Raw genomic sequence first — 26,689 nt, 5'->3', positions numbered from 1 at the left:
GGCACTCAAAAGCAGATTGGAAGCTCTGTGTGCAGCCTGAGTTTTGTTGACTGTAGCTCCATAGTAGTGTGATCTGGCTAGATCATTTCCTTAGGGACACGTGGATTTTCTAATCTCTTTACTATAGGCTATGGACCTGGCTGTCAGCATTCTGGAATCTCAGTGGGAGAATTATATGGTTCTTTTTTTTTTTTTTTTTGAGGTACACGGGCCTCTCACTGTTGTGGCCTCTCCCGTTGTGGAGCACAGGCTCTGGACACACAGGCTCAGTGGCCATGGCTCACAGGCCCAGCCGCTCCATGGCATGTGGGATCTTCCTGGACCGGGGCACAAACCCATGTCCCCTGCATCGGCAGGCAGACTCTCAACCACTGTGCCACCAGGGAAGCCCAAATTATATGAACTTTCACACAATCCCCTGGTTTAATACAATAGCTAAGTCTTTAGTTATATTTGGTTTCTCCCATTCCAGAGATCCTTTATTTTACCTTCTGCAGGAAACTGACTTCTATTATTTTTCCATGGATGGGAAAAGGACAGTGTGTCAGCTACATGAAATAGAGAAGGGGCTTGGGTTCTAACTGCTCAAGAAAATTCAAAGAAATATTTTAAACGAACTTTCCTGTTCTTAGTCCCTTATTCACCTTCCAGAGATTCCTGTCACTACCTTCCCTGAGGTTTTTTTTGGGGGGGGGTACAATAAAACTGGCTGCTTCTTGGTTTTCTCCACTACAAGCTTGGGATTTAGCTTTCCTGAGTGTAGCAAGTTAGTTTCTACTTATCCTTCTTCTTTCTGTACTGCAAAATTTTGTTTTTTTGTTGTCTCCTCCCTTATATTGTTAATCCTATTGATATTATGCCCCCTTCCTGCTCTAAAATTTTGGCTATCATTTTAATGGAGTTTTAGGAGAGTGGCAAGGTATTTAGGCACTGTTTTTTAACTAGAAGTTGGCAGCTGTTTCTTGAAACTTCAAAATAGGACTGAGATGTGATCATAAAGTAAATAGTAGGAATTTTTGCTGTTTTCTGTTCTGTCAAAGTATGAGGTGTTTCCTTTTCAACAACTTAAATTAGTTCTTAGCTTAAATGTCACTTCCTCAGAGAAGCCTCCCTGAACTATTTATTTCAGGTCACTCCTTAATCTTCCATGATTTCCTAGGGCAGTGCCTTTTCTTTCTTTTCCCCCATAGTAGAGGCAATTTATATTTGTTTTGTTTTATAATATTAAGGGATTTTTTATCTTTTCCCCAAACTAGACTGTTAGCTCCTTGAGGGAAGGAGGGAGAAATGTCTCTCTGATTGACCAGCACTTAACATAGCACCAGGCACAGAGTAGGCACTAAATAAATATGTATTTAATTAAATTGAATTTAGAGCTGTCAACCTAAAGTGACCTTGAAACACTGCCTCAAACATTTTCAACAGTATCAAACAGAAAATGGAGAAACAAAACAAAATAAAATCGAATAAGTTTCAGTTTTACAGAAGACAGCTATTTATTTCTCAATCCTAATTATAATCCAGTAGTCCCTCCTTGCACTGGTCCCATAAACATTACTCCTATATATGATGTTTTGTTATCAGTTGAGAAATCAGAGAAAGACACAATCAATAAGAATTGCATCTGGCTTTTGTAACAAAAGTTCACAAAGCCTCAGATTTTTTTCTGGCTTTCTGAAGTCCAGAATTAGCAGGACTTTTTTAAATTGAATCTGGGCTATGAAGGGGAAAAACATTTTTGGAGCTAGAAAATGTTTGAATTGCTGCAGTATTAGAAATGAAACCAATTTATCGAATGGCACAGCTGTTCACTGTATGATCATTATGATCCTTGTTATTTGGGTGCTGGTTGGTATTTATATCTAATTAGCTGTCTTACACACCATCAAGCAATCTGCATTTAGGGAATAGAGAAAAACTAAAATATATAGAGTTCCAAGCTGCCAAACACATATAACGATGAATTCAGGTTTAATTCACTGCTGACCAATTATTAATCAACCACTGAAATTTGTTAGCTTGCATTTTTACTTGTGTGTTTTTTTTTAAGAGGAGATGAAAAGGCAGCAGGAATAAACTTCTTCAGAAATTATTTTAATTTTAAATAGTTGGCATTTTTTTCTTATTTCTCACTGACCTTGAAGAGTTGGACTGCTGTCAAAATGAGATTTTGCAATCTATAACCTCATTGATGGCTTTTTATTGGTATAAACATAACATTTTATAATACATTAATAAAAATGCCAGTTCGCAGTTCTTTATTAGCAACTTATGTGTTTCACAGCTAAAGTCATGTTTCTGCTATACTGCCACACATAAAAAACACTTATGGACAGATTAGTGTTTATGAAAACACAAGTAGTCACAACCAAATTTTAAGGATATTGGTTGGTTATTATAAGTAGCAACAAACTAGATTATCATATATTGATGAGGAAAAATCATCATAATGCCTCTATTGAAATGATCACCTTACAGTTTTCCCTCTCTCAATCTCTCTCCTCCCACCCACACACACTGAGGAAAGCCCATGTGAGGACATAATAAGAAGGTGGCCATTTACAAGCCAGGAAGAGAGTTCTCATCAGAAACTGACCATGCTGGCACCATGATCTCTGACTTCCAGCCTACAGAACTGGGAAAAAAGAATAAATTACTCTTCTTTAAGCCACCCAGTCTATGGTATCTTGTTATGGCAGCCCAAGTTGGCTAAGGCAAGAGAGTTCTCCGATACCCCTCACCCAGACTTCCCTAACGTTAGCATCTTACATAATATGGTACATTTATTGAAATTAAGAAATTAACATTGGTACAACACCATTAACTAGTCTGTAAAATTTATTTAAATTTACCCTGTTTTTGTATTAATGTCCTTTTGCTGTTCCAAGATCCAAAGCAGGATACTACATTGTGTTTAGTTGTCATGTCTCCTAAATCTTTCAGTATGTGACAATATCTCAGGTTTTCCTTGTCTTTCGTGACCTTGATCCTTTGTCTGATGTTTTCTCATGATTGGTGTGAAGTTATGGATTTGAGAGGTGTATATTAAAGAGGTGACATCACCTTCTCATTGTACCATATCAATAATAACAATATAACTTATTACTGGTGATCTTAACTTTGATTACTTGGTTAAGGTGGTGTCTGCTAGGTTCCTACATTGCAAAGTTACCATTTTTCCCTTTCCATACTACTGTATTTTCATTAGAAACAAGTCACTAAACCCAGCCACACTCAAGGGAAGGAGAATTAAGTTTTACCTACTGTAGGGAGCAGTATCAAAGAATTTGTGGGCATGTGTTAGGAAAAAAACACAGTAATTAATATTTTCAGGGAGATATTTTGAGACTACACAAGTTTCCTCTTTTCCCTTAAAGTTGTATCCACTAATTTTAGCATGCATCCATTGATACTGCCTGCAGGAATTATTATTGTGGTATTTTAATGGTGATTTTCCAGCTCCTTCATCTCTTCAACATTTATCAATTGAAATTCTTCTGTTAGGAAGATTTATTCCCTTTTAACCATTATTTATATATTCATTCAACAATTTATTTATATCAGTATGGGCTCACAGCTATTTATTTTATTCTTTGGGTTATAATCCAGTATTATTATTTATTTTGCTACTCAAATTGTTCCATTTTTGGGCATTGGGAGTTTTTTGAGGTTGACTACTGTGTTCTTTTTCTTTTTTTCCTTGAACACTTTTTTATTTTCATGGGTCACAAGGTGCTACAGGGGCATCTTGTATTTTCCCTGCTCGAGTTCTAAAATCAGTCATTTCACTGATATCCCTGGTTCCTTTTATTGGAAAATATTATTTAGAAGCCAAGATCTGGTAACTAGGTAATACTCATTGTGACTTTGGTGTCACTGCTTCTAAGCCTCTCAGAGGACAGAACTAGGAAATATTTGTAGATATCCTAATCCATGTATTTATACCCATCTATATTTACTCCTTTATCAATTTGTGTATATATATTGAAACAAACATGAGTTCATATTGAGATCTCCAAGTCTGATCCAACACCACAGTGTTCATTCTAGCATTCCTCTTTTGTTTTTTTGTAAACTTCTTTTTCCGACAGTGTGAAACCTCGCTTACATTATCTACAACATATTTATTCATGCTTTCAAAACTAGTATATGTGTAGTTTCAGAATAGTTTACCTGTTTCACTGTGAGAAACAAATTTACCAACTAAAGTTCAGTGATTTTGTAGTGTTTTTTGATTTTTGTTTTGCTTTTATTTTTTGTCTTTAGCCAAATACTATCTAATCAAAACACTGTTTTACAAAGTTACTTAAGTCAGATGCTTTCTTCTCCACCATTTTCAGAAAGGTTCCTGAGCCCTATTCTAAGAGATTTTCTTTCATAGCTGTGGGTATGACTCCAGAATTTAAATTTTTAATGAGCATCCCAGTGATTCTTATGCAGATAATCACTGGACCTCATTTTGTGATTTACTGACCTGGGATATGTTGAGAATAAATTGAACACATCCCCATTTCTCAATCCTGCAGAGTCCAAATGAATTAAGGAAAACAAAGCTAAAAAAATACCTCATTAAACCAATCCAGAAAGGAGAATTATATGTGTTCTTTGGAGATTTAACTCTTCTTCACATATTTACTTTCTCTGAAGTTCTTCTACACTGAGTTCTACTTTTGTGAATTCTAAGGAAGAGGGATGTCTAATAAAAGGGGCTTCTATCTCCTCCTTCAGTATTATCTAGTAACAGAAACTGGGAAGCCATCCTCAGGAAACTGGGAGATCAGAAAAAATCAGACTTATAGCAGGAACAATCTGAGGTCAACCTCCTTTGTAACCTTCAGTTCATTCTTTATTATGAGTACTCTGGCCCTTCACTGCTTTGGCATTTCATTGCTCCAGCTCAATAAGACATGAGAGCTGCAGTCTTCAGCAGACAATACTCATAATAAAACTATATACCTTTCATTTGTAATTTCCAGAAAATGTTATTCATGCTAATTCCTGCTGCAGACTTAAAATTAGCAGTTTATTATCATTTTAGAATGACAAAAGAGAAACACTTAGTACTTAAATCACTAAATTAATAATCCAGATTAACTCTGTCAATTACATAAGATGAAAACAATCTGTTTGTGTGGTCTCTCTATTTTACTGGTCATTTTCAGAGACATTTACTTGCATAGACTTTGAAGAACAATATAACTGTCTGCTCATGGTAACATGGAGAAAGTCAAACTATGACCCAAATATGGTAAAGGTTCTAACTTTTAGTTTTCTTTTCCACTTTTCAAGCTTCTACACCAAGGTAACATTTCTTACCTTGAAGCATGATAACTGGGGACCATTTCATGTGATACCAGCCAGCAGTTAGCTGTATAGAGCTGCTAACATTTCAATAAGAAGAATACCTTTCTAAATCTTAGCAATACAGTGATGTTATTAAATAGAATGAATGGTTTGCAGAGAAAAAAATCCAACCCACTTTGAAGAGCTCCGTTGTTCAACTGGTAATCATCAACAAGGCAGTTCTCTCAGACTTAGCATCTGGTATTCCATTAGAATTCATAATTCAGGAGAACTGTGAAGGAAAATCCATTCAGAGGTTAGCTTATTGGATTTGGATGCGTTTTTTTTAAAGGAAAAAATTAAAAGCCTATGTTCCTTAGAAATCATGTAATGCATTTTTCATCACTCTTTTGTCTATGTCCCCCTTTTACCTTTTTAAATATAGAGGCTAGGTTACTGTAATCCAGCAGTCACTACCAACCAACATGTCATTATTGTGTGGCTTGCTCTGGCTTTCCTCCCTCCTTCCTCCATAACTCCTGCCACTACCCCATATGCACTTAGCCACTCACTGATAATAAACTGTCATTCTACTCTGAAACCAATTGAGCCACTCCCCACAACTCCTCAGAAATCTATGAAAATAGAGAGGAAATGGGAATTCAGAATGCATTCAGTCTCACAGCTGGCACTGCTGTGCTCTAAATCTGGTCAGTGGATATATTTACTTTAGAAGGTTGTGAGTCAGTGGAAAACAGGGATTTTGCAAATATCAAACTGTTATGCCCTCTCATTCCTCTGAAATTTAGTACCTGACAATTGGCCAATTAGCAAAGAATCTGTACGTGTTTTACATGATTCTTTTGGCATAACTCAACATCTTTCCATCTTGGGAGACTACAAATACTGTACATGATTGTATTATATAATTTTGTACTATATTATCTACAGCTAGTAGATAGAGACATTGCTGCATGGAGCTATGTCAGATTTAAATGTTTAAATGGTATCAAAGTGAAAATTCTTTTTTCAGTTGCATATAAATGGAACAAAAGGACATGATTTGTTTAGCCTGGGCAGTGTTCTCAGCATAGTACAGAGATTAAGCATTTAAATCATATAGAGAGAGACACTTTGTCCTCAAGGGATCTATAAACAGCATCTATCACATTCAGGGAAAGACTTCTCATTTGAGCTCCTAGAAATATTTCCAAGGTATCTTTTATCCCTGCCAGCTGTTGTCATAGTCTGACAGTGGATGTATCAGCAAGGCAACAATGTCTAATTGACTATAACTTGTCAATTCAATATGGTGTGGCTTTGGTCATCCACACCCTTACTATGATAATAATCAAAAGAAAAGTAAATGTAGGAGAAACATAAAAAATATTGAAGTGTCTCGTAAGTAAGTTGTCAAATAGAGAGCTTTTTGTTCAATACTCAACAATCTTTAAAACTGCCACCCAACTTAATTCTAAATATTAAGCCTTCCATAATACTGTAAAACTTTGAAGAATATAGATTTTGAAGGAAAAGGAATGTAGACGTGTATCTAGACCATGGCCTCTGGCAACTTCCATTCAATGACAAGTTCATGCAGTCCTACATTTTCTCTGGCAGAGGATATTGGAGAAAGAGACTGAGGTGTTCTCATTCCCAATTTTGGAAAAAGAGGATTATCATAGCCAACTCAGCAATAAGGTCATAACAATGGAAAAGATATTGTTCATACCCAGGCCTAAGACTTCTGATAACTTCTGATGCAAATAGAAGTGAAGGTAAGAGGGACTACATCAATGAAAGGGAATGAGGGAGGAGGTGGTCTAAATAGCAGCACATGATGAGGAAGAACTAAAGACAGAACCTCACTGCAATATATCAAATAAATCTTGACTGCGTGTCAATGAAGATTTCAGAGGATACCTGTGTGTGTCCTAATGAAGCACCATCTGAAATAAGGAAAAAGGAGGTATCACAATTCTGTGTGCCTACTTTATACCAGGCTCCATGCTTGGCGCTTTATATATGTCTGATCTACCTTCATCTTCAGAGAGATGTGGAAATAAAGGTTCAAAGAGTCTGGCCCAATTCTGTCTTGCCCAATTCTGTCACATTACTTCTGTATGATTAAATTTCTGGCACCATCTGTATCAACTCAGGCACACTTCCTTAGCCACAATTAGAAAAATTACTGAACACTGAAAGTTGAGGATGGCTACAGGGCCCTCCATAGTCACTGAAAGTGGTTCTTCACAATCTTGCCACTCTGATTTTGGAAAATCCTCGTCCAGTACGGGAAAATTATTCTATACTCACAGCTTCTTTGAATGTTTCCTTCCTTTGTTTATCCACTCTGTAACTTGGCAGTTCCCTGAAAACATTTTCCTTTTTTTGCCATTGCCTCACATGGGCACTGTTTGGTTTTCCTTTCATAATCCATAAAACTCGGATGTTGAGATTGGTATCCTCCTTGCTTCCCAATGTTACTTGTGGACTTTTACTCTCCTCAACCTTGTGAAAAAACCTGTTCCTATTAGATCACACAGTCATTAGAGTTCACTTTTTTTTTAAAATTTATTTATTTATACAGCAGGTTCTTATTGCTCATCCATTTTATACACATCAGTGTATACATATCAATCCCAATCTCCCAATTCATCACACCACAACCCCCAGTCCCCACTGCTTTCTGACCTTCGTGTCCATATGTTTGTTCTCTACATCTGTGTCTCTATTTCGGCCCTGCAAACCAGTTCATTTGTACCATTTTTCTAGGTTCCACATATATGCGTTAATATACGATATTTGTTTTCCACTTTCTGACTTACTTCACCCTGTATGACAGTCTCTAGATGCATCCACATCTCTACAGATGACCCAATTTCGTTCCTTTTTATGGCTGAGTAATATTCCACTGTATATATATATATATATATATATATCACATCTTCTTTAGCCATTCGTCTGTCAATGGGCATTTAGGTTGATCCATTACTGGGCTATTGTAAATAGTGCAGCAATGAACATTAGGGTGCATGTGTCTTTTTGAATTATGGTTTTATCTGGGTATATGCCCAGTAGTGGGATTGCTGGGTCATACGGTATTCAATTTTTAGTTTATTAAGGAACCTCCATACTGTTCTCCATAGTGGCTGTATCAATTTACATTCCCACCAACAGTGCAAGAGTGTTCCCTTTTCTCCTCACCCTCTCGAGCATTTGTTGTTTGTAGATTTTCTGATGAAGCCCATTCTAACTGGTGTGAGGTGATACCTCATTGTAGTTTTGATTTGCATTTCTCTAATAATTAGTGACGTTGAGCAGCTTTTCATGTGCTTCTCGGCCATCTGTATGTCCTCTTTGGAGAAATGTCTATTTAGGTCTTCTGCCCATTTACTGATTGGGTTGTTTGTGTTTTCAATATTGAGCTGCATGAGCTCTTTATATATTTTGGAGATTAATCCTTAGTTTGTTGATTTGTTTGCAAATATTTATTGCCATTCTGAGGGTTGTCTTTTCATCTTGTTTGTGCTTTCCTTTGCTTTGCAAAAGCTTTTAAATTTAATTAGGTCCCATTTGTTTATTTTTCTTTTTATTTCCATTACTATAGGAGGTGGATCAGAAAACATCTTGCTGTGATTTATAAAAAAAGTGTCCTTCCTATGTTTTCCTCTTAGAAGATGTGTCTGGTCTTACATTTTGGTCTCTAACCCATTTTGAGTTTATTTTTGTGTATGGTGTTAGGGAGTGTTCTAATTTCATTCTTATACATATAGCTGTCCAGTTTTCCCAGCACAATTTATTGAAGAGACTGCCTTTTTTCCATTGTATATTCTTGCCTCCATTGTCATAGATTAGTTGACCATAGGTGCGTGGGTTTATCTCTGGGCTCGCTATACTGTTCCATTGATCTATATTTTTGTTTTGGTGCCAGTACCATATGGTCTTGATTACTGTAGCTTTGTAGTATAGCCTGAAATCAGGGAGTCTGATTCCTCCAGCTCCGTTTTTTTCCCTCAAGCCTGCTTTGGCTATTCGGAGTCTTTTGTGACTCGATACAAATTTTAAGATTTTTTGTTCTAGTTCTGTAAAAAACGCCATTGGTAATTAGATAGGGATTGCATTGAAACTGTACATTGCTTTGGGTCGTATAGTCATTTTCACAATATTGATTCTTCCAATCCAAGAACATGGAATATCTCTCCATCTGTTGGTATCATGTTTAATTTCTTTCAACAGTGTCTTATAGTTTTCTGCATACAGATCTTTTGTCTCCCTAGGTAGGTTTATTCCTAGGTATTTTATTCTTTTTGTTGCAATGGTAAATGGGAGTGTTTCCTTAATTTCTCTTGCAAATATTTCATCATTAGTGTATAGGAATGCAAGAGATTTCTGTGCATTAATTTTTTAGACTGCAACTTTACTAAATTCATTGATTAGCTCTAGTAGTTTTCTCGTGGCATTTTTAGGATTCTCTATGTATAGTATCATGTCATCAGCAAACAGTGAAAATTTTACTTCTTCTTTTCCAAATTGTATTCCTTTTATTTCTTTTTCTTCTCTAAGTGCTGTGGCTAGGACATGCAAAACTTTGTTGAATAATAGTGGTGAGAGTGGACATCCTTGTCTTGTTCCTGATCTTAGAGGAAATGCTTTCAATTTTTCACCATTGAGAATGATGTTTGCTGTGGGTTTGTCATATATGGCCTTTACTATGTTGAGGTAGGTTCCCTCTATGCCAACCTTCTGGAGAATTTTTACCATAAATTGGTGTTGAATCTTGTCAAAATATTTTTCTGCATCTATTGAGATGATCATACAGTTTTTATTCTTCAAATTGTTAATATGGTGTATCATATTGATTGATTTGCATATATTCAAGAATCCTTGCATCCCTGTGATAAATCCCACTCGATCATGGTGTATGATTCTTTTAATGTGTTGTTGGATTCTGTTTGCTAGTATTTTGTTGAGGATTTTTGCATCTATATTCCTCAGTGATATTGGTCTGTAATTTTCTTTTTTTGTAGTGTCTTTGTCTGGCTTTGGTATCAGGGTGATGGTGACTTCATAGAATGAGTTTGGGAGTGTTCCTTCCTCTGCAATTTTTTGGAAGGGTTTGAGAAGGATGGGTGTTAGCTCTTCTCTAAAAGTTTCATAGAATTCACCTGTGAACCCAGCTGGTCTTGGACTTTTGTTTGTTGGAAGATATTCAATCACAGTTTCAATTTCATTACTTGTGATTGGTCTGTTCATATTTTCTACTTCTACCTGGTTCCGTCTTGGGAGGTTATACCTTTCTAAGAGTTTGTCCATTTTTTCCAGGTTGTCCATTTTATTGGCATAGATTTACTTGTTGTAGTCTTATGATGCTTTGTATTTCTGTAATATCTGTTTTAACTTCTCCTTTTTCATTTATATTTTTATTGATTTGAGTTCTCTCCCTCTTTGTCTTGATGAATCTGGCTAATGGTTTATCAATTTTGTTTATCTTCTCAAAGAACCAGCTTTTAGTTTTATTGATCTTTGCTATAGCTTACTTTGTTTCTATTTCATTTATATCTGCTCTTATTTTTTTTGGGGGGGGGCTGTACGTGCGCCTCTCACTGTTTTGGCCTCTCCCATTGTGGAGCACAGGCTCCAGATGCACAGGCTAAGTGGCCATGGCTTACAGGCCTAGCCGCTCCGTGGCATGTGGGATCTTCCTGGACCAGGGCACGAACCCGTGTGCGCTGCATTGGCAGGCAGACTCTCAACCACTGCACCACCAGGGAAGCCAGTGCTCTGATCTTTAAGATTTCTTTCCTTCTGCTAATTTTGGGTTTTGTTTGTTCTTCTTTCTCTAGTTCCTTTAGGTGTAAGGTTAGATTTTTTATGTGAGATTTTTCTTGTTTCTTGAGGTAGGTTTGTATAGCTATAAACCTCCCTCCTAGAACTGCTTTTGCTGCATCTCATAGGTTTTGGATCATCGTGATTTCATTGTCATTTGTCTCTAGGTATTTTTTGATTTCCTCTTTGATTTCTTCAGTGATTGCTTGGTAATTTTGTAACGTATTGTTTAGCCTCCATGTGTTTGTGTTTTTAACGTTTTTTTTTTCCCCTGTAATTAATTTCTAATCTCATTGCATTGTGTTCAGAAAAGGTGCTTGATATGATTTCAATTTTCTTAAATTTACTGAGGCTTGATTTGTGACCCAGGATGTGATCTATCCCAGAGAATGTTCCATACGCACTTGAGAAAAAACTGTAATCTGCTGGTTTTGGATGGAATGCCCTATAAATATCAATTAAATCTATCTGGTCTATTGTGTCTTTTTTTTTTTTTTTTTTGCAGTACGTGGGCCTCTCACTGTTATGGCCTCTCCCACTGCAGAGCACAGGCTCCAGACGCGCAGGCTCAGTGGCCATGGCTCCTGGCCCCAGCCGATCCGCAGCAGGTGGGATCCTCCTGGACTGCGGCATGAACCTGTGTCCCCTGCATCGGCAGGTGGACTCTCAACCACTGTGCCACCAGGGAAGCCCTACTGTGTCATTTTAAGCTTGTGTTTCATTATTAGTTTTCTGTTTGGATGATCTGTCCATTGGTGTAATTGAGGTGTTAAAGTCCCCCACTATTATTGTGTCACTGTCGATTTCCTCTTTTATAGTTGTTGTTTTATGTTTTGAGGTGTTCCTATTTTGGGTGCATATATATTTAGAATTGTTATATCTTCTTGAATGATCCCTTGATCATTATGTAGTGTCCTTCCTTGTCTATTGTAACATTATTTTAAAGTCTATTTTATCTGATATGAGTATTGCTACTCCAGCTTTCTTTTGATTTCCATTTGCAAGGAATATCTTTCTCAAACCCCTCACTTTCAGTCTGAATGTGTCCCTAGGTCTGAAGTGGGTCTCTTTTAGACAGCAAATATATAGGTCTTGTTTTTGTATCCATTCAGCAAGGCTGTGTCTTTTGGTTGGAGCATTTAATCGATTCATGTTTAAGGTAATTATCAATATGTATGTTCCTATGACCATTTTCTTAATTGTTTTGGGTTTTCTTCTTTTCTTTCTTTTTTTTTTTTTTTTTTTTTGCAGTATGCAGTGCTATCACTGTTGTGGCCTCTCCCGTTGTGGAGCACAGGCTCCAGACATGCAGGTTCAGTGGCCATGGCTCATGGGTCTACTCACTCCACGGCATGTGGGGTCTTCCCGGACCAGGGCATGAACTCTTGTCCCCTGTATCGGCAGGCAGACTCTCAACAACTGCACCACCAAGGAAGCCCTCAGTTTTGTTTTTGAAGGTCCATTTTTCTCTTGTGTTTCCCACTTATAGAAATTCCTATAGCATTTTTGTAGAGCTGGTTTGGTGATGCTGAATTCTCTTAGCTTTTGCTTGTCTGTGAAGCTTTTGATTTCTCCATCAAATCTGAATGAGATCCTTCCAGGTAGAGTAATGTTGGATAGGTTTTTCCCTTTCATCACTTTAAGTACACCATGCCACTCCCTTCTGGCTTGTAGAGTTTCTGCTGAGAAATCAGCTGTTAACCTTATGGGAGTTCCCTGGTATGTTATTTGTCATTATTCCCTCACTGCTTTCAATAATTTTTCTTTGTTTTTAATTTAATTTTTGCCAAATTGATTTCTATGTGTCTCGGCGTGTTTCTCCTTGGGTTTATCTTGTATGGGACTATCTGCATTTCCTGTACTTGGGTGGGTATTTACTTTCCCATGTTGGGGAAGTTTTCAACTATTATCTCTTCAAATATTTTCTCTGGTCCTTTCTCTCTCACTTCTTCTGACACCCCTAATAATGCAAATGTTGTGGTGTTTAATATTGTCTCAGAGGTCTCTTAGGCTATCTTCATTTCTTTTCATTCTTTTTTCTTTATTCTGTTTCACAGCAGTGAATTCCACCATTCTGTCTTCCAGGTCACTTATCCATTCTTCTGCCTCAGTTATTCTGCTATTGATTCCTTCTAGTGTATTTTTAATTTCAATTATTGTGTTGTTCATCTCTATTTGTTTGTTCTTTAATTCTTCCATATCTTTGTAAAACATTTCTTGCATCTTCTCAATCTTTGTCTCCATTCTTTTTCCGAGGTCACGGATCATCTTCACTATCATTATTTCTAATTCTTTTTCTGGAAAGTTGCCTATCTCTACTTCATTTACTTGTTTTTCTGGGGTTTTATTGTGTTCCTTCATCTGTTACATAGCCCTCTGCCTTTTCATCTTGTCTATTTTTCTGTGAATGTGGGTTTTGTTCCACAGGCGGCTAGATTGTAGTTCTTTTTCTTTTTCTTTTTTTAAACATCTTTATTGGAGCATAATTGCTTTACAATGGTGTTTTAGTTTCTGCTGTATAACAAAGTGAAGCAGCTATACATACACATACATCCCCATATCTCCTCCCTGTTGTGTCTCCTTCCCACCCTCCCTATCCCACACCTCTAAGTTGTCACAAAGCACCCAGCTGATCTCCCTGTGTTATTCGGCTGCTTCCCACTAGCTATCTATTTTACATTTAGTAGTGTATATATGTTCATGCCACTCTCTCACTTCGTCCCAGCTTACCCTTCCCCATTCCCATGTCCTCAAGTCCATTCTTTACAACTGCATCTTTATTCCTCTCCTACCCCTAGGTTATTCAGAACCATTTTTGTTTTTTTAGATTCCATATAACAGTATGGATTAGCATACAGTTTTTGTTTTTCTCTTTCTGACTTACTTCACTCTCTGTGACACTCTCTAGGTCAACCCACCTCACTACAAATAACTCAATTTCTTTTTTTTTTATGGCTGAGTAATACTCCATTGTATATATGTGCCACACCTTCTTTATCCATTCGTCTGTCGATGGGCACTTAGGTTGCTTCCATGACCTGGCTATTGTAAATAGAGCTGCAATGAACATTTTGGTACATGACTCTTTTTGAATTATGGTTTTCTCAGGGTATATGCCCAGTAGTGGGGTTTCTGGGTTGTATGGTAGTTCTATTTTTAGTGTTTTAAGGAATGTCCATACTGTTCTCCATAGTGGCTGCATAAATTTACATTCCCACCAACAGTGCAAAAGGGTTCCCTTTTCTCCACACCCTCTCCAGCATTTATTGTTTGTAGATTTTTTGACGATGGCCATTCTGACCATTGTGAGGTGATACCTCATTATAGATTTTTTTTTTTTTAACATCTTGGAGTATAATTGCTTTACAATGGTGTGCTAGTTTTTGCTTTATAACAAAGTGAATCAGTTTTACATATACATATGTTTCCATATCTTGTCCCTCTTGCATCTCCCTCCCTCCCATCCTCCCTTCCCACCCCTCTAGGTGGTCACAAACCACTGAGCTGATCACCCTGTTCTATGTGGCTGCTTCCCACTACCTATCTATTTTACATTTGGTAGTATATATTAGTCCATGCCACTCTCATTTTGTCACAACTTACACTTCCCCCTCCCCATATCCTCAAGCCCATTCTCTAGTAGGTCTGTGCCTTTATTCCTATCTTGCCCCTAGATTCCTCATGACCATTTTTGTTTTTCCTTAAATTCCATAAATATGTGTTAGCATACGGTATTTGTTTTTCTCTTTTAGACTTACTTCACTCTGTATGACAGACTCTGGGTCTATCCACCTGACTATAAATAACTCAGTTTCATTTCTCTTTATGGCTGAGTAATATTCCATTGTATATATGTGCCACATCTTCTTTATCCAGTCATCTGTTGATGGACACTTAGGTTGCTTCCATGTCCTGGCTATTGTAAATTGAGCTGAAATGAACATTTTAGTACATGACTCTTTTTGAATTATGGTTTTCTCAGGGTATATGCCCAGGAGTGGGATTGCTGGGTCATATGGTAGTTCTATTTTTACTTTTTTAAGGAACCTCCATACTGTTCTCCATAGTGGCTGTATTAATTTACATTCCTACCAACAGTGCAAGAGGGTTCCTTTTTCTCCACACCCTCTCTAGCATTTATTTTTTGTAGATTTTTTTGATGATGGCCATTCTGACCTGTGTGAGGTGATATCTCATTGTAGTTTTGATTTGCATTTCTCTAATGATTAATGATTTTGATCATTCTTTCATTTTTTTTTTTTTGGCAATCTGTATATCTTCTTTGGAGAAATGTCTATTTAGGTCTGTAGTTCTTCTTGCTTCTGCTCTCTTCCCTCTGGTTGATGAGGTTCTCTAAGTGGCCTATGCAAGTTTCGTGATGGGAGGGACTGGTGGTCAGTAGAGCTGGCTGTTGCTTTGGTGGGCAGGGCTCAGTAAAATATTAATCCACTTGTCTGCTGATGGGTGGGGCTGGGTTCCACCCCTGTTGGTTGATTGGCCTCAGGCAACCCAACACTGGAGCCTACCCGGGCTCTTTGTTTGGGCTAATGGCAGGCTCTGGGAGGGCTCATGCCAAGGAGTACTTCCCAGAACTTCTGCTGCCAGTGTCCTTGTCCTCACAGTGACACACAGCCACCCCCCCCACCTCTGCAGGAGACCCTCCAACACTAGCAGGTAGGTCTGTTTCAGTCTCCTATGGGGTCACTGCTCCTTCCCCTGGGTCCCAATGACACACTACTTTGTGCGTGCCCTGCATGAGTGGAGTCTCTGTTTCCTCCAGTCCTGTCAAAGTCCTGCAATCAAATCACACTACCCTTCAATGACTTATTCTCTTGTAATTCCTCTTCCCGTTGCCAGACCCCCAGATTAGGAAGCCTGATGTGGGGCTCAGAACTTTCACTCCAGTGGGTGGGCATCTGTGGTATAAATGTTCTCCAGTTTGTTAGTCACCCACCCAGCAGTTATGGGGTTTGATTTTATTGTGACTGTGACCCTCCTACCATCTCATTTTGGCTTCTCCTTTGTCTTTGGATGTGGGGTATCCTTTTTGGTGAGTTCCAGTGTCTTCCTCTCGATGATTGTTCAGCAGTTAGTTGTGATTCTGGGTTCTTTTAAGAGGGAATGAGACCATGTCCTTCTACTCCACCATCTTGAACCAATCTACACTTCACCGTTTTTTCAATAGTATTAACCTAGAAAAATTTGAATCTACATGATCAATTTCTTGCCAAGCAGATAAGCACCAAATAACCATGTGCATTTGTATCTTTTACCCTATATGTGTGTTGTGCAAATTAAAAGAACACTCAACAAATTCCAGAAATTTTTAACTAATGTCTCTTTAACCTTGCTTTCTCTCTGTAATCACTTTTTCATATCTTGTTTATTCTTCCTGAATATTCAAGCTATCCATCATTGCCCTATGTCTCATACTTCATAGAGAAAGCTGAACCTCTTATAGGGAAGCTGTCACATCATCATCAAACCAGAAGAAAAACTTAGTAATGTCTGTTTCTATCTTTGCTTCTTTTCTCCTGTTACAGTAAAGGAAAAGGAGGAAATTCTAACACATACATGATCTTCAAAACACAGTTTTCAAAAGACCATGATAAAGGATACAATTCACATTTAAGGTAAAATAGAGCTGTATATCTAGCACCAAGTAACATAGTAATAGCATTTACAGAGCAGAGATCATAGGAAATGAAAGGAAAATTAGATAAAAATGTACTAGTAGAATGATAATTCTCTTTCAGTCTATATCAAATCAAATGGGCAAAAATAAGAATATAAAATAATTGGATAATATCATTGATAGGTAACTTTTTGTATATATTTAATGCTGTATTCTAAAAAATAGAGAAGAAACTTTTCCAATAGATTCTACAGCATTCACTAATATTGATGTAATACAAAAAAAAAGCACAAAACTCTTTGATTATAAGTCTAGAACTTTATAAATCTTTTTTTTTTAATATCATGAAAAGAGTATTTTCTGCCTATAAATAAAAAATAAGGGCTTCCCGCGTGGTGCAGTTTTTAAGAATCTGCCTGCCAATGCAGGGGACATGAATTCGAGCCCTGGTCTCGGAAGATCCCACGTGCCGCGAAGCAACTAACCCTGTGAGTGACAACTACTGAGCCCATGTGCCACAACTACTGAAGTCCATGCACCTAGAGACCATGCTCCACAACAAGAGAAGCCACTGCAGTGAGAAGCCTGAGCACCACAGTGAGGAGTAGACCCCTCTCGCCGTAACTAAAGAAAGCCCGTACACTGCCATGAAGACCCAATGCAGCCAAAAATAAAATAAAATAAATAAATTTATTAAAAAAAGCAAATCCTCATAATTTTTGAGGGTTATAGAGGGAATTAAAAATTGAAGAATATCTTTAAAACAAATATAACTAAAGTATTATATTGTAGGACATATGAAATACAGCTAAAGCAGTGTTCATGGGGAAATTCATGGCCTTAAATATGTATATCAATAATAAAGCAAAATGAAAATAAATGAATTAATAATCTGGCTTAAAATTAGAAATGTAGCAACAAAAAATTAAAGCAGGGATTCCCTGGTGGTGCAGTGGTTGAGAGTCCGCCTGCCGATGCAGGGGACATGGGTTAGTGCCCCAGTCTGGGAAGATCCTGCATGCCACAGAATAGCTGGGCCTGTGAGCCATGGCCGCTGAGCCTGCGCATCTGGAGCCTGTGCTCTGCAATGGGAGAGGCCACAACAGTGAGAGGTCTGTGTACCCCCCCAAAAAAAAAATTAAAGCAAGTTTAAAGTAATGATTTAATAAAGATAGAAAGAGAAATTGAGTTAAATAAAGAAAACATGTTAGAGCTAATAAATAAATTAAAAATATACTGCCAGCTAATCTAATTAAGAATAGCAAAGGAAAAATCACTAATAAAAGGTAAAAAATGATAAGGAAGACATTTCTACAGAATTAATTAAAAGGATGAGAGACTACACTCCTCAAACCTATACAATTTAAATCAAAAGTATGAATGAAGTATATAATATTCTAGAAAAATATAGTTTACCAAATTTATCACAGAAAATATAGAAAATCTAAACATATGCATTTATACGGAATAAATGAAGAAGATGATCAAAGTGTTACCTTTAAAGCAGCAATAGATTTACATGGTTTCATAGAAGATTTTCCAAAACTTTTAAAAGACAGATAATTCCAAAGTTGGTAAAACTGCTCCAAAAGGGAAAACTTCCAAATTCCATTTATGAAGTGAGTTCAGTACTAACATCAAAACTTGAAAAAAATTGAACAGAAAAAAAAGGCTACAAATATAATTTTTATGTATTGATGCAAAACTCTTAAGCAAGATGGACAGCCACAGAAAAAGCCAAATAGGGCCTCAGAAAATCTAGAATATTGGCAAAAATTGTCCACTAGAAAAATTTCAGAGTTCTGGAAATTAACTGAATGCTTTCAACAATCTGGGTAATATTTATTCAAGTAAAACCTTTGAATCTTAGCAATACCAGCAAAATCTGTGGCAATATAACTTGCCCTGTTCTGATCTGATTCTCTCCAGCATCAGTGTAGCCTTGAAAACCAAGAGCCTGAAATCTTGGTGAAAACCAGCAGCATGGCAGCAACCAGAGGGAGCAGAATGAGGTTGGATCTCTTTCAATCTCCCCATTTTCAGGTAATTTTTATTATTCCACCTGTTTGGGGATTCCCTGGAATACCCTACTTGCAAGGCTATCTTTATTTGACCTGTCTCAATGTTCAGTCAGTGCAAAAAGCCTTTCTCTGTGGGCATTTGTCCAAAAAGTACTGGTGTGTTTAATTTTGTGGCTGCCTGAAGAGGTAGATAACAGTTGGGGCAAACAGCAGACTATTAAAAAACAATCTGAAAGGAAAAGCTGGGGAGAGAGAGTTTCATAAGGCCTTTATAAAGCTCTGACATATTCCTGCGAATTTTGAAGGTCATGCACATGTGTCAGATTGTGCACATACCAACGGCTGTGCACATACCCAGACCCTTGCATCTGCTCAGAAAAGACTTGAGAAGGCCTTAAACTCTCATGTCTGGTTGACCTAGAGTCTCCTTAAGTAGGAAGTGAAGGCTAAGGCAGAGTTGTCAACTGCCTCGCTCAGTGTTCAAGGTATGCACCGACATGAACACAAAGCCTCCCAGCGAAGACTGGAAAATGTATTGGATTCAAGTGTTTAAGGAAATCTCTGTTCAATTGTCACCTGACCTTTAAGCTCACTAAACAGAGACTTCAGTACTCACATATGACAAAGAATGTAGCCTTTACAGAATTAGTTCAGAAAGGTCACTAAAAAACAAACAACTACAAAAAGCAGCAATAACAACATAGTTATATAAAATGATGTTTTATATTATATAATAATGTAAGTGTAACTTAACACTATATTATATAAAATGTTTCAACAAAAAATTATATAAGCCATATAAAGAAACAGGGACAAAGAATCAATAACAGCTATTCTTGAAGAAGGTCAGATGTAAGATTTATTAGGCAAAGAATTTAAATCAGCCATTTAAAATATGTTCAAAATGCTAAAGGAAACCATGTCTAAAGAACTAAAGAAAGTATGAGAATGGCATTTCACCAAAAGGAAAATATCAGTAAAGAGATAGATAGAAATTATAAAGAAAAACAAATAAAAATTCTGTAGTTGAAAAGTACAATAGCTAAGTTGAATAATTCACTAAAAGAACTCAACAGTAAATTTGAGCAGGCAGAAAAAAATTAGTAATGTGAAAATAGGTCATTTGAAAATATTTAGTCTGAGGAACAGAATGAAAAAAAAAATGAAGAAAGGTGAACAGAGACTTAAATACCCATGGGACACCATCAACAATATCTACATTTGAAAAGTGGAGTCCCAGAAGGAGAGGACAGAGGCAAAGTGATAGAAAAAATATTGAAGAAATAATTACTGAACACTTCCCAAATATGAGGAAAGACATTAATACATACATTCAATAAACTCAATAAACTCCAAGTAAGACAAAATAAAAGAGATCAATACCTAGATACATCATAATTCAACTGTTGAAAACCAAAGAAAAGAGAAAATTGAAAGCAGCAAGAAAGGAGTGACTCATCATGTGTAAAGAGTCCTGTAAGATTAACCTTATTTTTCATCAGAAAGCATGAGACTAGAGGGTAGAAAGATTACACTAAAGGCTGAAAGAACATTCTGGCAACAAAGATTTCTGTATCTGACAAAATTATCCTTCAAAAGTTATGTAAAAATTAAGACATTTTTAGATAACCAAAAACAATGAGAGAATTTATGGCTAGCAGACCTGACCTATAAGGAATACTAAAAGGAGTGTCTGAATAATGACAGGACAAGACACTAGACAATATCTCCAATCCTCATTAAGAAATGAAGACAACCATTAAGGCAACACACAGGTATAAATATAACTGTATAAATATATTTTTGTATGTAACTCTTTTTTTCTTCTATATTATTAAAATACAAATGAACTAAGTTGATGGATATGCAATCTATAAAGCTATAATGTTTATGACAATAATAGCACAAAGAAGATAAGTTGGAGACTCACACTTTCCAATTTTAAAAGTTATTATAGTGCTACAGCAGTCAAGACCGTGTTTTGGCATAAAGATAAACACAAAGATCAATAGAACAAAATAGAAAGTGCAGAAATAAACCTGTACATTTATAGTCAATCTATTATTAACAAGGTTGTCAAAACAATTAAATGGTGGAAAGAATAGTCTTTTCAACAATAGGTACTGGGACAAATGGATATCTACATTCAAAAGAATGAAATTGGATCCCTACCTCATGTCATACGCAAAACTTTACTCAAAGCGGATCAAAGATCTAAATGTAAGAGGTAAAACTATAAAACTCTTAGAAGAGAACAGAGCAGTAAATTTTTGTGACCTTGGATTAGGCAATGGATACTCAGATATGACATCTATAGCACAAGAAACCAAAGGAAAAAATTTGATAAATTGAACTATGTCAAGTTAGAAATATTTGTGCTTAAAAGATACTATCATGAAAGTGAAAGGACAACCCATAGAATGAGAGAAAATATTTGCAAATTCTTTATCTGATAAGGTCTAGTATCTGGAATGCATAAAGAACTCAACAAAACTATAAACGCACAAATAACTCTATTAAAAATATTTGAATAGACATTTCTCAAAAAAGCAGAAATAACCAATAAACACATGAAAAGATGCTGAGCCCCAACAGTTACTAGAGAAACAGAAATCAAAACTACAATTAGGTACCACTTCACACCCACTTAGATGGCTATAATAAAAAAGACAGACAATTACAAGTGTTGTCAAGGATATGGAGAAGTTGGAACCATGCATTGTTGATGGAACTGTAAAATGGTGCAACCGTTTTGGAAAGTGTTTGGAAGTGCTTCAAAATGTTAAAAATGCTATCATACAATTCATCAATTCCATCCCTAGGTATATACTCAAGAGAATAGAAATATTATGTCCACACAAAAACATATACCTGATAGTCATAGCAGCATTATTTATGAGCCCCAAATTGGAAAAGTCCATCAATGGATGAAGACACAAACAAAAGTGATATATCTGTACAATAGAATATTACTCGGTAATAAAAGGAATGAAATACCTACTACAACATGGATGAACATTGAAAACGTTATGCTAAGTGAAAGAAGCTGTGCACAAAGACCATATATTGTATGATTCCATTTATATGAAATACCCAGAATAGACATGCATGCATATAGAAAGTAGACTAGCAGTTTCCAGAGCTAGGGTTGGGAATTCATGAGTGATTACTAATAAGTAAGGAGTTTCTTTATTTTTTTCTTTTTAAGGAGTTTCTTTTTGATGAGATGAAAATATCCTGTAATTAGTGGCCAAGGTTGCACAACCTTGTGATTTTAACGAAGTCACTGAATTGTACACTTTAAAAGGGTGAATATCATGGTATATGAGTTATATCATAATAAAAACATAGTGAGAAAAATCCAAAACAAAATATTAGTAAGCCAGAATCCAGCAGTACCTTTTAAGAAACATGCATCCAGACCAATAAGACTTATTGTAGGAATCAAGAATGGTTCACTATTTGGAAATCTACTAAAATAATTGATCCTATTAATTGATTCATGTAGAAAATTATATGCTCATCTCCATAGATGCTGAAAAGGCATTTGACAAAATTCAATGACAAGTCTCAATTTTAAAAACTCAATAAGAATAAATCAATACTTCTTTAACATGATTAACTGTACTTATCTCAGCCCAAAATTCAATATCATGGGGAAACACAGCCATTGTAACCACTAAAATCAGCAAGAAGTCTGGAATGTCTACTATCTCCATTATTATTTAACACTTTACTACATATAATAGCTGAAGCCATTAGATAAGATAAGGGACACTCAAGTATAAAAATTGGAAAGAAGAAAAAGAGTACTATCATTCTTTGCAAATTGCATAATTGAGTAACTGGCAAATACAAGAGAATCAACTGAGAAAAGTACTGCAGACAAATAAGAGTTTAGTAAGATAGTGGAGTAAATATTAATGTATGGGTATCATATATATATACACATATATGCATAAAATTAACTAGTTAAAAGTTATATTAAAAACCCATTAACAATAGCAGCAATATTATAAAATAACCAAGAATAAACTTATAAATATATAATACCTACATAAAGAAAACTTTTTTTTAATAGATAATGTAGTTTATTTCCCAGACAAAGCAGAATTGTTTACTTTCTTAATTATATTTTATTATCAATAACCTTTCTTCATTTTTTTAAACTTTTAAGTGTGGTAAAATACACATAAAATTTACCATTAAATTTTTACACTATATCTTCATGACTTATTTAGTTATTTACCTTATAATTGGGAGTTTATACCTTTTGACCAACTTCATCAATTTCACTCCCTGACCCCCACCTCTGGCAACTACCATTCTGTTCTCTGTATCTAAGAGTTCAGTTTTGTTTGATTTTTTTAAGATTCCACACATAGGTAGGATCATATAGTATTTGTCATTCTCTGTATGACTTATTTCACTTTCTTAACCATTTTAAAGTATACTGTTCAGTAGTGCTAGAGAAAACTTTTAAACACTAAAAAGAATACAAGAACACATGGATAAACCCACCATGTTCCTATGTGGAAAGAAGATTCAATGTTACATATATGTAAATTCTCCACAAGAAAAGCTATAAATATATAATGTGGTCTCAATAAAAATATTAATGGGTTATTATTCTCAGTTGGAACTAGAAAAGCTGATTCTAAAATTCATATGGAAAATAATACAAGTAACAACACCAAAGACAATTCTAAAATAGAAGAGCAATGAGATTATATTTTGAATCTGGCCCACTCTGCGAGACATCTTCCTCAGTTATGATGAATTGCTTATTAAGTTCTTGTTGTTCCCCTTTGATATCTGCCTTCCATAATATCACCCTTCATTCTGTCAGTCAAATCTGAACCCCAATTGTATACAGGATGTTTTTTTTTTTCTATGAGAGTCTTGAAAAATTCATATTAGGGACCATGTTTGGATGTCTGTTTAAGTGTCCCAGAACATTCCATGACAAGAAGGCTTTGTCTGCCCAGAGCAAAGAGACAATTTAATTCAATGTTGCTTACTGACACAGGCTAGCTTACTCAAGTTTTAGCTCTGGCTCCAAGCTATTAATAAACCTTAAGAATCAAGAGGCAGGGCTTCCCTGGTGGCGCAGTGGTTGAGAGTCCGCCTGCCGATGCACGGGACACGGGTTCGTGCCCCGGTTCGGGAGGATCCCACGTGCCGCGGAGCGGCTGGGTCCGTGAGCCATGGCCGCTGAGCCTGCGCGTCTGGAGCCTGTGCTCCGCAACGGGAGAGGCCACAGCAGTGAGAGGTCTGCGTACCAAAAAAAAAAAAAAAAAAAAAGAATCAAGAGGCAATTAAGGGAAATGAAAGACAAGTGTACTACCATCATGAACCAGGATCCTATAAGCATCATCCAGTCTTGTGCAAGTGGTAAAATATTCCAGCGTTATTTGTCATTCATTATCTTTTTCCTGCTGGATAAAAAAGCGCCCTCAAATCAGATGCAGAAATTTTGAGTATTTAAAAGGATGTGTGCTTGTGTTTGTGATTTTTTCTATTTATAGGATAGGCTTCAGACCTTATTCACGATTACTCCAGTAAAAACTGTAGCCAATCTTCTATCCTAATGGACATCAATTCATAGCATCATGCCTATCATTCCTACTGAAATTGTTGTGTGTTAACTTCAAAAAAGGGTAGATTCTCATTTCAATGAGCAAAGGGATTTGTATGTGTTTATAAGTTGATAGTCTAAAGGAAGGCTCATATAAATTTACCTATATGTATATTTTTCTTTGTAGATGTAATTAAGCTGTTAAAAAGAAATATTTTCCCTGAATATATCTATTAGCAAAATGTTAATGTACCTCCTAAGATATTTTGCTTGTTACTTCATACACGATTTAGGTTAAAGGAAGAAAGAGGAACAGATTAATATTGAAAAATGCAAGAATCAGTTGAGGTAGAGGTATCTAAGATTGACTATACAAATATGATATAAATATACTTATGGCTATTAGGATTTATTTTTCTAACTTCTACAGCCTACAAATCATTCTACCCAGTTTTTTTTTCTCTTTTTTTTCTCTTATGTATTCTACTTCTCCTCACGTTGAATTTTTTTTAAATGGACAATAAGTCTTTCTTTTTAAAATTAATTAATTAATTTATTGGTTGTGTTGGATCTTCGTTGTTGTGCATGGGCTTTCTCTAGTTGAGGTGAGTGGGGCTTATTGTGGTTGCTTCTCTTGTTGTGGAGCATGGGCTCTAGGCACACAGGCTTCAGTAGTTGTGACATGTGGGCTCAGTAGTTGTGGTGCACGGGCTTAGTTGCTCCACGGCATGTGGGAATTTTCCCAGACCAGGGATTGAACCCGTGTTCCCTGCATTGGCAGGTGGATTCTTAACCACTGCACCACCAGGGAAGTCCCTCTCACCTTGAATTGATATTTGGAAAACTTAACACATGAAGAGATTCATAGATAAAGTTAAGAGTGAAGTAGTTATCACTTGAAGAATTCCTCAGCAGAATGTTTTACTAGATTTTGACCATAAGGTGATAATTGCATGACTTTACATTTTTCACCTATCTGTGACCACAAACTGACAATTTACAGAGTTGTTTACCATTGAATGATCAGTGTAATAATTCAATTTAGTCCTTAAGCTGATTGAAAAAAACTGGACTATACTCAATTTCTTTTTCCTGATTGCCCTATAACATAATCAAACAAGTAGTTATGTATAATCAAGTAATAAAAAGGTTGTCAGTAATGTTTCGTGAGAGCACATTTCTACTGTAAACAAACTCTACTATCACTTGCTATGCAAGTGCCAAAAAAAAAAAAGAAAAAAACCCCCACAATATGTGCTTCCATTTAACTAATATGATAATATATTTAAGATGGTGGTTTCCAATATTTTTAATTTTGTGCAAATATGCTTCATATAACTGCTACCTCTTTCATGCCTGGTAGCTGAATCTCCTGCTGAGCCCTTTTGTATTTGCTGATCAAATATCACCTCCCATTTTGTTGTGTAACTCCTGTTGTCTTTCTTTTGTACTGTAGGATGAAACACCTAAACACTCTTCAGCTACTTGAATTTTCTCATAATCATTATAAATCTTTGGGTTCTATTCTAAAACTTGAAAGAATTTTCTTTTAAAATCCAATAGAAAATCTGTCAGAATATCTTATTAGACTGTCCCCCACCAAAAAAAATTATACATCAAGAAAAATAAGACTACATCAAGAAAAAAATAAACATAAGTTGATTGCCCCATTTTACTCAAATTCCAAGAAGGTTGCATCCTGGAGTTTGCAAACAAAAGAGTTGTGATTACACATGAGCCTCAACTACATTTTTATTTTCCCACTTTTTAAAAGGTAACAAAAATACGTTAATAAAAGTTTCCAGTCATATGTATAGAAAATAATATAAAACTAGTGACTACACGTATAATAAATGTGTAACTAGTATATTAAACAAGCATGCCTTGTTGGGTGTAATAAGAAACAATATAATCCCACTGCTTCATTAACATTTATTCAAAGGGAGAAAGTTATTTCTTTATTATGAATAAAAATTTGGAAAATACCAAGACATTTCTCATTCAAAGTCCTCCAGTCACTTTTAGTGACAAAATCAATCATATATTGTCCTTTAGAGAGATAAAAATATGAAATGGGAGAAAATGAGGAAGAATTCTTCCTTGAATTAGAATATCAGTATGAACTTATGGTTTCTTAAAAACCTATTTCTTTGTAGTGTATTTTAGAAGATCCTAGAAGCATCCCTAGCACCCAGATCTGGGTTTCTAAATACCATTCTTCATAAAAGGAAATGAAGCTCCTTTGAAAAATAACCAATCCCAGCCCTGGAATAGGCAAAGCAAAAGATAAACCTATATAAGAACACATTGTTGTGTTATAAAGCAAGGAAGCATTCAAGGAAT

This window comes from Globicephala melas, chromosome X (assembly GCF_963455315.2).
Source record: "Globicephala melas chromosome X, mGloMel1.2, whole genome shotgun sequence".
NCBI lineage: Eukaryota > Metazoa > Chordata > Mammalia > Artiodactyla > Delphinidae > Globicephala > Globicephala melas.
This window is presented reverse-complemented; position numbering follows the sequence as displayed.